This window comes from Miscanthus floridulus, chromosome 5 (genome assembly GCF_019320115.1).
Source record: "Miscanthus floridulus cultivar M001 chromosome 5, ASM1932011v1, whole genome shotgun sequence".
Lineage (NCBI taxonomy): Eukaryota > Viridiplantae > Streptophyta > Magnoliopsida > Poales > Poaceae > Miscanthus > Miscanthus floridulus.
In genome coordinates this window covers 822,571-834,574 of record NC_089584.1, presented here as the reverse complement: position 1 = coordinate 834,574, position 12,004 = coordinate 822,571, and the positions used below count along the sequence as shown (strand labels likewise).

The 12,004-nt window shown below is 40.0% G+C and overlaps 1 protein-coding gene and 1 non-coding gene across 2 annotated transcripts in view; both read right to left on the bottom strand.

Annotated features, from left to right (window-relative positions):
* LOC136553232 (uncharacterized) overlaps window positions 1-12,004 on the bottom strand; it is an 82,086-nt gene that overhangs the window by 69,558 nt on the left and 524 nt on the right. The window lies entirely within an intron of this gene.
* Window positions 5,029-5,102, bottom strand: TRNAI-UAU (transfer RNA isoleucine (anticodon UAU)). Its single transcript has one exon. It is a non-coding gene; the product is annotated as a tRNA-Ile (tRNA).

Below are 12,004 nucleotides of genomic sequence, written 5' to 3'. Positions count from 1 at the left end.
TAAGGATTCACATCAAGAACAGCGTCGGGCGTACTGGTGTTGTTCTACCTAACCCCCGTATGAACGCTGACAGGCACATCAGCTCACGATGACGTTCGCTGTGACAGAATGGAATGCCATGACCGGTAGATGATGCCTATGCATGGTGCCAATAACAGACATGGCCACGACACAGAGCTATCCCTGCTAACATCTATAGGGTCAGCGAGACCCGCATGAAGGATAAGAAGGACCCGGCAATCCTAAAGGACTTCTTCTCTCTCTCTCATTGTTCTCTTTTCCTTCGTTGTAACCCGTGCTTTCCCTTGACCTATAAAAGGGAAAGCAGGACGTCCCATGGAGGGGATCAAACCATAAAGGACCGATCGAATCACCCTGAACCTATCAGAACATGAGATAAACACACAAGAACATGACACGAACACACGGCTGAGCAATGATCGAGCTCTCAGCACCCGTTCACTCTTTCCACCAGAGACTTGGGATCCTTTTTCTCTCTCACCCATTTGTATCCCCTACTACAAACTTACAGTGCTAGTAACATGAGCAGCAGCAATGAACTAGACGTAGGGACTTTCTACCCGAACCAGTATAAACCTCATGTCCTCTAAGCACACCATCCGAGCCAAACGCGTAATATTAGAAATTTACTCATTGGTGGTAACTCGAAACACCAATACCACTCTAGTAAATTGCTCATGTCATTGAGTTACCTCACTTGTGGGTAGGTTCTTGCGGTGTCCATTTGTTGGGCTAGGTTTGTGAAATACTTATTAGCCACCGAACCACCAAGTGTTGGTCGACACAATGGGGACTAGCGTGCTGGCAAACACGTGAACATCGGGAGAAAAATCTTGTGTCTATTGTGATTGGAATTCTCCCGGTGATTCACTTGGTATTCATATTGTGATTGGTTCATCTCTCTTCTCACACGGCGGTATAATCACCCTACTCACTCTCTTGTATTTACATTGATATATAGTTGTGTAGCAAGTTCTTTATTGTAGCTAGTTTGAGAGCTTGCTTGTTAGTTGAGTAGCTCATTTAGTGAAGCTCTTTAGTGTAGCATGTTTGAGAGCTTTTAGTGAGTAGTGACTTAGCCATTGATTGATCTAGAGACATTAATTAACTAGAATTGTTGAGATAGGTGGCTTGCAACCCTTTATAGAGCTAGAACAAAAAGCTTCGCTTTCTAATTGACTAATTAGCTGCTCTAGTGGTTTTGTAGAAATTTTATTAGGCTATTCACCCCCTCTAGCCATTTAGGACCTTTCAAAGACATAAATATCATTAGATGATATCTCTATTGTTCTTACTTCTAGTTTCAGAGTAGTGAGTGTAAGTTATAACTTGTACTTGAGTTGTTCATATGCTTACATGTTTACTTAATTACTTCACTTAATGAGTAGCAACTTGAGCATAGCATATCATGTTCTATTCTAACCAGTGTTTTAAATAGTGTGCTATAGCGGATCTATAGCAGCTCGGGATATTACCGCTACAACACGGTTGTAGTAAATAGCGTGATACAACGACGATATAGCGGCTGAACAGACCTCTCCACTAAATGTTATAGCCTGCTATTTAAAACACTAACTCTAACCTACACTATGATTTTCGTAATCTTACAAATGCCCATTAATTACCTCTCTATTGCATCCACCAAATACTTATGTTGGAATAAGTCAGTTGTTTACATGTGCCGAAGATTTGGTGATCACTTAAGTCAAATTTGAGTGAAGTCAATGGCTTAGCAGAATAGGTATGGGTGTCCCCCAGAAGCTGCAGTTACTTTGATGAAGCGAATGTAACGAGGGCATGACCATAGATATTGGGATACGTATTAGACAAATCGATAGATACCCTCATAATTTATTTCTTTATTGCAAACTGTAAATTTTCTTAATGATTGCCAAGTACAATTCTTGTGATATATGATTCTTGATGGTTGGTTTTATGGCATGTAACTCTATGACTTGATCATGCGGTTTAGCTGCTAGTGGAGACCATGGTTGGGGACTCCAGCGACCCTCTTGCAACCCTCAAGTTAGTACTACATTGATCAAGAGGACAAAGCACATGATACTAGCTAGAAGGCCGAGGTGAAGTCCTCACACACATGATCCTGACAGTGTGAAGGAGAAATGAGAGGATTGAGGAAAGACCGAGGTCGCCCCTTTTAAATTTAGGAGAAAATTATTAAAAATGATTGGAGATAAACAACAAATTCTCTCCTTACTCTTTTTTATGAGTTTGAAGTAATCATAGATTTGACAAGCAATTTATTAGGAACTCTTGCAGATGATCTAAGGGACCATTTGATTGAATCATGCTGGTCATCTAGTTGCACTAATGCAACTTTTGCAAATAACTCATTTCACTTTATGAACTTGTCCCCCGCTAATGCTCTTCCAAAACTTAAATTGATAGGTGTATAGTTGAGGGCATGAGCAACATAAATATGCCTTTTTTCTTGCAATATGATATAGGGAAGGATGTTGCTCTTTAGGAGTCAAGTTTTCTAACCACTTATCCTTTCAGAACCTAATTTATTTGAGTGCCATTATGGAGATTAAAACTGAACAAATCCAAGAATCAGTCCTTAACCTTCATAAAGCATGATCAAAAGTGAGAATCTCCTGGCTTCCAACAAACTTCACCAATGGTTTTGTCTTTAAGGTACTTCTTTCTGAAGCTCTTGGCAACTCTGTCTTTCTTTATTAACTTATATAACCACTTACCGAGGAGCAAGAAATTATGCAATTCAAGGTTTTAAACTCCCAAGCCACCTTGCTCCTTTGGCAATCATAAAACGCGCTACTTCTTCAATCTATAATTTTTCTTATGGTTGTTCCCTTGCTAGAAAAAACATGATCTATAAAATTCTAGTTTCTTGAGAATAGCTTGTGTTACTTTTAAAGAAGACATGCATCATACACATGCATGGCAAGGTTGTTCAAAACTACTTTTTTTTTAGAAATCGTGTTCAAAACAACATTAACCAATAGTAATCAACCAACATAAGAAAGCAAGCAGTTTTCGTAGCTTACGACTACTTAGTTTTTAGTTCGAAAATGTTCTTCAACAAATGTCCAATATTTGTTATCAAGTTTTTCTATGACTCTTAGGAATAGCGAAGTACTTAAAAGGAAATTGGCCTATTCCACTTCAAGGGGAGGCCGCCGACGACTCCATTTAGCGCTGCAGTGAATGACTAAATCTTGCGTCTGTTCAATTAAATTGGACAGCCTTGGTTCAGGCATCTTCTAGAAGGTGATCTGCAAATCTGAAAGGGGCTTCCTTGAGCTTGTGACACTGTTGCGCTACGCAAAGAATTTCTACATAAAATGACCGCCAAAAGAAAAACATACCATGAAGAGCTTACATCTTAATTATATATGTCTGGATCGGGCTTAAGCTCAGTACAAAGCGTCCATATCCACATATTTTCTCAAAATTTACTCCAAATTACCATTGCATTATTAAACTTGCAGAAGGTAATAACACCATTTACACTGTGACATGCCATTCATGATAGGTGGTATTTCAAAATCAACTAAAAACCTTCAAGCCCGAGTGAAAAAATGCACGTATCTCTTTAAATCCACTTGCTTTAATATGATGGTGGTTCATACTACATCTACTAATTGTTTATGACTTGTTAATTATGGCTCATAGCTCTAATTGCTACCGTATTTTCATTACTTACAAGTTAACAATATCATTTTTGTTCCAGAACACAGTAAGCTATTGTTGAGAAGGTAAGGGGAAAAGTGATAAGTAATTTTTTATGTCAAAACCAAATGCTAGTTCTTCTCTCATTTTTTTCGTTTGTCAATCAATGCAACTTACGCTTCGTGTCGCTGATACAAAGTGTTCTGCATGACCCTCGATGGCAATGGCTTTTCTCTAACACCTCGCCGAAGGGCGGAGGGAGTGGGGTCCATCTTTTTCAATAAGCTTTCTAGTAGATCGACTCATTAGGGTTAGGGTCTCTCCATGCCAAGTTTCTTGGTTTTGAGATTTATCTCCTGCTCCTCTCCGCCGAGGGTGAGGGAGTAGGATGGAATCGTTTTCTCCATGACAGCTCTGTTGAAGATGAGTGTGACAACCACGGCGTCGGCAACTTCATCGGCATGATGATATGTAGACTTTTCTTTCTAGACAGCGACATCAAGGCGGAGATGATGTCACCACTATAGAATAATTTTCTTCAGTCTCTTCTCCTTTTTATTGTGGTTAGGATCTAGCCACAATGAAGCACTAGGGAGAATAAGTTTTAGATCAGTCTTCCTCATTCTTCGGTGGCAGAAAGAAGAAGGAAGACACAAGAAAGAAGAAGTTTCTAAACTCCACCTGCAGGAATGTTGGCCGTCGTTTGTTGGGCATCTGTTCTTAGGCTTTTGCCAAGTGTTTGCCTGTGCGGTCATCCATACGAAGCGTCATACGGGTTTGGATTTGAGATCTAGAGCTATTCACAGCGTGGATACAATTTAGATAAAAATCAGTTTCTGGATATATGTAATGTAGTCCAGAGTGCTTGTAACGTGGTGATGTACCCAGCTATAATCTAATACTATTCTTCTTTCGTCTCAATTTTGGGTTTTTTTTGCAAAAAGAACAAACTTGAGTAAAATATAGGAGTAAAAAGGGTAAAAAAAAAGACCAATGTGCATTTCTCTATTTTTTCTTTAATATTTTTTTTGGCAAAAGGAACAAACTCGAGTGAAATACAGAAGGAGTATAAAGGGTAAAAGATGATCACTGTGCAAAAAGAGCAAAAGACCCACCCGAGAAAGGGTTAAAAAAAAAGAGACCAATGTGCATTTCTCTGTTTTTTCTTTAATATTTTCTTTTGGCAAAAGGAACAAACTTGAGTGAAATACAGAAGGAGTATAAAGGATAAAAGATTATCACTGTGCAAAAAGAAGAAAAGAATCTGGTTTAAAAAATGGACTGTGCAAAAAGAACAAAAGAATGTGCCTGAGAAAAATATAGGAGAGGTAAAAAGTAAAAAAGGTTCAAAATTGGTCCTGGCGGGGCTTGAACCCGCGACTTTCGGCTCATAAGACCAACGCTCTGACCAACTGAGCTACAGGACCCGTTCACACAAATTTCTTTTAAAAGTTACATATAGTAATATAACAGAATGATCCAGCTGAGAGGTTCATAGACCTAGGACTGCAGTGAAGAAACTAGTAAAGGATGTTCTCATAGTGATGCAAAGTAGGTTTTCAATGAATTCACAAAATAATCCTAATATTATGATATGAGTTACTCGCAAAAAAATAAGCCCATATTTTTGGATTCGCGGACAACCCCCTTGCACCTCTACCTCCTCAGACCTATCAACTTCATAGTTTCAAAATTACATGTTGTCTTGATCTTTCTTTGTCTCGGACCCCATAAACGTGTTATTTTAATACTCAGATGTGGGCGATAAATTTGAGGGTTTATTTAAAAAATAATCAAAGGTGGATAGTTAGAAGCAAATAAAATCCAATGGCTGTGAACAATATTTGAATGTGTGAAGTCGATGGTAGAATGTTTTGTTCTTTTTCCTAAAAAGATTTCTCTATGTTTCTGTAGCATGTTTGGGCTGCACAAGAGTTCTCCAATTGGTACCATTACCGGCTTTTGCCGGAATATGTGGTAATGAAATTCAAGTGGGGATACTTCGTCCCTGGTGACCTTTCAAAAAAAAAAGGTAGGCTCAACAGGCTTCCATTAAACACTGGAGGGGGGGGGGGGGGGGGGGGTGCACAGCAAAAAATTGAAAACAAAAACTACTAGCTAGCTGTTGTAGTTCCACACATATGTACATAGACAGTTAGACACCCTTAGTTTTAAGTCATAACATTATGGAAAGGTAGGATAGAGTTAGGTAGGGGACACCAGGATAAATTGCTCCTAGTTTAACATGAAATGAAATGGAATTTATTATGTATGCATATGCATGGTTGTTGAAGCCTAGTCGTCCTAGAAGAAACAGCCATGGTCCATGCATGCAGTGGCCAAGGTCAATCCAAGCAATTCAAGCAAAAGCAAACATACCCATGTTGACAAGGCTTCTCTTTTTCCAAGCCTTCATGTCAGGGGGTGTTCGGATCCGGCTACTAAAATTTAGGAGATGTGTCAGAAAGATATTGCATGGGGTGTTCGAATACTAATAAAAAAATAAATTACATAATCCGTCAGTACTCCACTTGACGAATTTTTAAGCCTAATTAACTCGTCATTAGCACATGTTTACTGTAGCAAAACATTGTCAAATCATGGACTAATTAGGCTCAAAAGATTCGTCTCGTAAATTAGTCACAAACTATATAATTAGTTTTGTAATTAGTCTATATTTAATACTCTATACATGTATCCAAATATCCGATGAGACAACGACTAAAATTTAGCAGCGTCAACCAAACACCCCCTAGTTTTCTTTTCCCAAAGCATCATAGCTCACTTCCCTCCTCCCTAGCAAGGCACAAGGGCAGGGCAGGCAAAAGGCCAAAGGGGACCAAAGAGCCAGAGAGAGAAGTAAAGAAAGCGAAAGGTTTTTTCTGTGGACTTTGGAAAGGAATCTTGTGTCCCTTTGGAAAGGCTGTGTGTGTAGAGAGAGAGGGCTGGCCGGCTGGGGCTAGCATAGCCTCTAGGCCTCTATGGGTGTGCATGCACACTGCACACTGCAAATTGGAAATGGATGCACGAGGAAAGGCGAGGAGAATATCCTAGGGCCTGCTAGAGTTCATACGCTAGAATCCAAGGGATTAGCGCTAAACAAAGCTCAAAGGCAAAAAGGCCAATTATCACGGATCCTCTCAGCTCATAGCTTTTTATATACATATAATAATGGAGTGTTAGATTAGAATCTCGATCAATCAGCTCAGCTGGTTACGTTTATATTAGTATTAGCTAGGGCTAGCTGGGCTGACGACTAAAGTCAGCTCGCAAGCAGACGCCTTCCCACACATCCAAATATTCACCTGCCAACTGATATGGATTGCGATTCGAACGATCCAGTTTTAGTTTCTCTCCTAAAGATTTACACCATATCCCATCAAATATTTGAACACATTTATGAAGTATTAAATATTGACTAAAAAAATTAATTATACAGATTACGACTACTTTGCGAGCCAAATCTTTTAAGCCTAATCATCTCGTGATTTATCGACGGATTCTACAATTTGTTTTTTTCGTTAGTATCCGAACACCTCATACGACGTCCTCATATAACATTCGACTTTACGCGTGGAACGCCTCAGCTGATTGATTCTCGCTTGCTCTCGCTTTAGATTTCGCATCTCTCTGGCTGCGCCTGCAGTCATGCACTGATAGTACTGTAGTATGTGGACTAGTACACTGACAGTCGTCAACAAACACACGTTGCCACACTGACATGGCATGTTCCTGTCACCACCCACTTCCCATGCATTCTAATACGATCGTGAATTATAAGCTAAAATAATATTTTTCTCTTACATCAAATCAGCCAGCAATAAATAATCCACGATTGTTTACGACGAAACGAAGAAACTGTGTATATTCTCATGCATGCATCGGCTATATATGTGTATATACGTATATACTTACTCCCTCCATTGTCCTCGTTTTTCAACTTAAAGAGCAATTTTGCATGTTCCCTCTTTATTCATGCCTTTTTCAATTAGTATACGATACGGAGTACAATATTTTCCATGTCGATAGAGTTGGCTACAGAATAACTTATTTTGTAGCTGATTACTGAATATACTCTCCCCTATATATATATATATACATATATATATATAGGGAGAGGCTATTCAGTAGCCAGCTACAGAATAAGTTATTCTGTAGCCACCTCCATTTACCATAATTTTATATACTAATTTACGATAATATCAATATATTATTTACTATAGTTGGGCTTACTATAACACACGGATATATTTACCATAACGTTGTAGTAAACCACTTAGTAAGGAGTTACCTATAATCTCATATAATTAACATAGTAATTATCGTAACTCAAAGTGGCTACAGAATAAGTTATTTTGTAGCCAGCTATAGGATAGTAGTTCTATATATATATATATATATATATATATATATATATATCTATATATATATATATATATATATATATATATTTACTATATATATATATATATCTAATATATAGGGGAGAGTATATTCAAGTAGTCAGCTACAAAATAAGTTATTCTGTAGCCATACTCTCTTTACGATAATTTTATATACTAATTTACGATAATGTTAATACATATTTACGATAGTTTGGTTACTATAACATATAGAGATATTTACCATAACGTTATAGTAAACCACTTAGCAAGGAGTTACTATAATCTCGTAAATTAACATAGTAATTATCGTAACTCAAAGTGGCTACAGAATAAGTTATTTTTTAGCCAGCTACAAGGGTAGTTGTATATATATAGATATATATATATATATATATATATATATATATATATATATATATATATATAATGTGTAAGAGTATACCAAAAACTATGTATTGCACTGTTCTATCATGCATGCCGTCGGTATTATTTTTTCTTCTTATTCTACTTTTCTACGTGATGAAATTAATATATATAAATCCCTAACTATTCTAAATTTTGGGATAGATCAAACTATATGCAGCATGCATGCATGGTTATATTTGACCCTTGCTTGAGTAAGATCATGGGACGACGTACTGAGGAAGCTAGCTAGCTGGACAATCAAGACACGACAGTTCATCACTTATATATATGCACTGTCACTTCAAAGCATACATATTATATTATATATATAATATAGGTCGAGCTGGTTCCATGATGAGCTAGCTAGTTATACGTTCTTCATCGTCGCAGTCGCCAGGAATATATATACGAATGCAGCAAGTGATTCGATTCGTTGATGAATATAATCGCCCGCCCTTGAATAATATTATTGGAAGGCTTGCGGCGGTATTACGTGTGCATGTGACTAACAAGCTACTCCGTAGCTAATTAAGCTAGCTAGCCCTGATATGAGCCTGAGCTCAGCGTCAGGGCGCGTCGTCCGTGAGTGTTTGGTTTTGGGAATGAGTGAGCTGATCTATCATCTTCTCATTCGTCACTTTTTTATTTGGTTTATGGAATAAAATGAGTTGATCCATAACCACCTCATACATCATGAGTTAGTAATTAATATATGCATAAATAATAGGTTGATTTCACCAAATTTCATGGGACGATCTCAGAATGTGTCAGCAGCCCTGGTGCTGCTACTGAAGAAGCCGGCGCTACGCACAGCAGCAATGCTGGTGATGGGCCGAGAAGAAGCAAGAGGGGAGCGCCGGGCCCAACGAGCGCGTCCAGGGCCCAGAGTGGGCATGAAGCCAAGTCGACCAGAAGAAGCCGTGACGAAGTAGTATATGAGTAGCTAGCGGAGAGGATGAGAGATAAGAAGAAATACAATGAAACTCTGTCATTGTATCAAGCACTCCTCTGTTCTATGAATACTCTGATCTGAACCTATCTCGTGCTTGCTCCTTCCTCTATTCCTTCTATATCGCAGGTGCTAACGTAATGCATCACCTCACGAAGCATATGGTGATTCCACACACCAAACACATCAGAAGTGAAGCCACTACATGCATGACCATGACCGACAGGACAGCGTCGGTCCAGCGGGCCAGGCATTGTACTTATATATAAATTAAATTAAATGACGCGCGCATCGCATGCAGTTTTTCGATGGAGTGTGGTGCCTGCCATGGATTATCCGGACTTCACTTGATGAGGCCATAGACGATACATTACATATATATATATACGACATGCATGCATGTGCATGCGCATATGATACATATATACATGACGTCACTACGTATTCTAGAGGCCGTCGATCGACAACATGAATAGTAATTCAGACAGACGATAAAGCACTTAATTACATGCAATGCAATGCCGGGGACAAATATTCCATTTCCTGTCGTTTGTTGCGTCGTCTATCTACATGGCCGCTAGCTAAGCTGCTGCCGCCGTGCGTGCGTGCTTCCCGCGCTCGCTCGCGCCCCAACTCCCCAAGCATTGCGTCTAGCTACCTTGTTTTTGCAATTTGCATGCATGCAGAGGTGCGTGCATCTCAAGAACACACATGCATGCCTGCACACACGTGTATGCCCCCGCGCCGGATCGGAGCACGGCTACCTAGGTTATTAGGTAGGACTAGGAAATGGACTACGTACACATATTGATATTCGACGGCGATATGCATGATCGCGCACATCGATCAATTTATTATTACGTTCATTACGTACTACACTAGCTAGTCCCTTACTATTAACCACTTAAATCCGTAACTTCGCTAATTGATGCAGCTAACGATAATACTACTCCATTTTGGATGAATCGTGTTGACGATGTAAATCTGGTCCTACACACACAAAAAAAACATACTAGGACTGCTCGGAAATCAAATTCGCAGTGAGATAGAGAAAACCAGCTCTTAGCCGATTTGTTTCGACAGGTTAACCACGGCAAAAACCTAAAAATCCCTCCCGGGAAGGAATCCGTTGACCCTCACCCTAGCGAGGCGGTCGACTATAGGCCATGTTGACCACGCGCTCCTCTCCTCAGCGCGCGCCAGCGCTGTCACGTCCAAGAGTTCTCTAGCCCTTTGAGTCAGGGCCAAGCTAGGGGAGAAGGGGGTAGTACGAGTGTATATGCGAGGGAGCCAAAGGGGAAGGACGAGAGCACATCAGAGAGAGGCCGGGATGAGCAGATTAGAAGAGGGAGAGACCAGCGGAGCGATGGGAGAGGGATGCGAGAATTAATTATCTGGAAGAATGAGAAATAGGTGCGGACCTGTGGGTCCATGACTTAACTAGACTTTTATTTAATTATTTTTTTAGTTTTTGGGTCCAGATCTGAGACGGGCAAGCGAGTTGCATTATGAACCGATAATTATACTATATTTTAACTCTAGTTGCTAATAGAGGCCGTCGATATATACCAGTTATCAATGTCAGGTTGTATTCGTGATACTATTATATTTGCACTGTCGATTCTAATTTCTATAGCCGGTTTCAATTTTTATTCAACATTGATATCTTATCACTGTTGGTTTTAGAAACAGAAATGTTATACAACACATATGTGTTTTATCAAAAAAAAACACTTGGATTTTTTTTATCTCTCTCCCTCTCTCTTTCTCACCGGTGACCACCGGCGCCGGCGCCGACGACCGGCGAGCTCGCCCCGGCACCCGCGCCCGTGCCGCTAGAGCTTACTACTGTTTGGTGGAGTTGGCGGACGCGATCCACACAAAATAATTGGCTGCCTGGATTTCACCACGGGACGACAGGGATTATCCACCAACGGGTTCTAGATGTTACGCGAAGTGCAACTGGACAAGCCCGTCCAGCAACTCACGAAACTACGGGAGAAAACCATCTCAAATCGCTGCCAATCATACACGAGCAAACTCAACAACATCCGCTCGACCATCGCCGGGCGCCCGCGCCGGCCATGGCAGTGGCGTTGGCGGCGCCGGTGGCGGATTTATGATTTGTTCTTCCATAGAAAAAAAATTATGATCTGTGATCTGTGGAGGTTAGAGGTTGGAGATAGAAGAAGGGTAGAGGTTGTTGGATCTTAATCCTATCGTGCAAAAAATTATGTGTTAAAACTGTATAAAACACATGATCGTGTAGTAGATAGAACAACCTGCACGCGGTAGTGCTAGATGATTTTGTAGTAACGTGAATATGCTAATTTCTCGATCTATCTCGGTCGCATTGTAACTCACCCGCTCGACCCTATATATAGCATATTATATTAGCTATGTATATGTAGCTATAGCTAGCTTAAGGTATATTATTATTTGATCTGATTTGAGAAAACATAGTAGGTCGTCGAAACATGTATGCATCGAGGGGACGAACTGGATGGTCCACGCACCAGGGCATCCAAGGCCGGCAAGCTGCTATGCTATAATTAAGAGAGATACTGTATAGTGCACCTGCCTGCCCGGC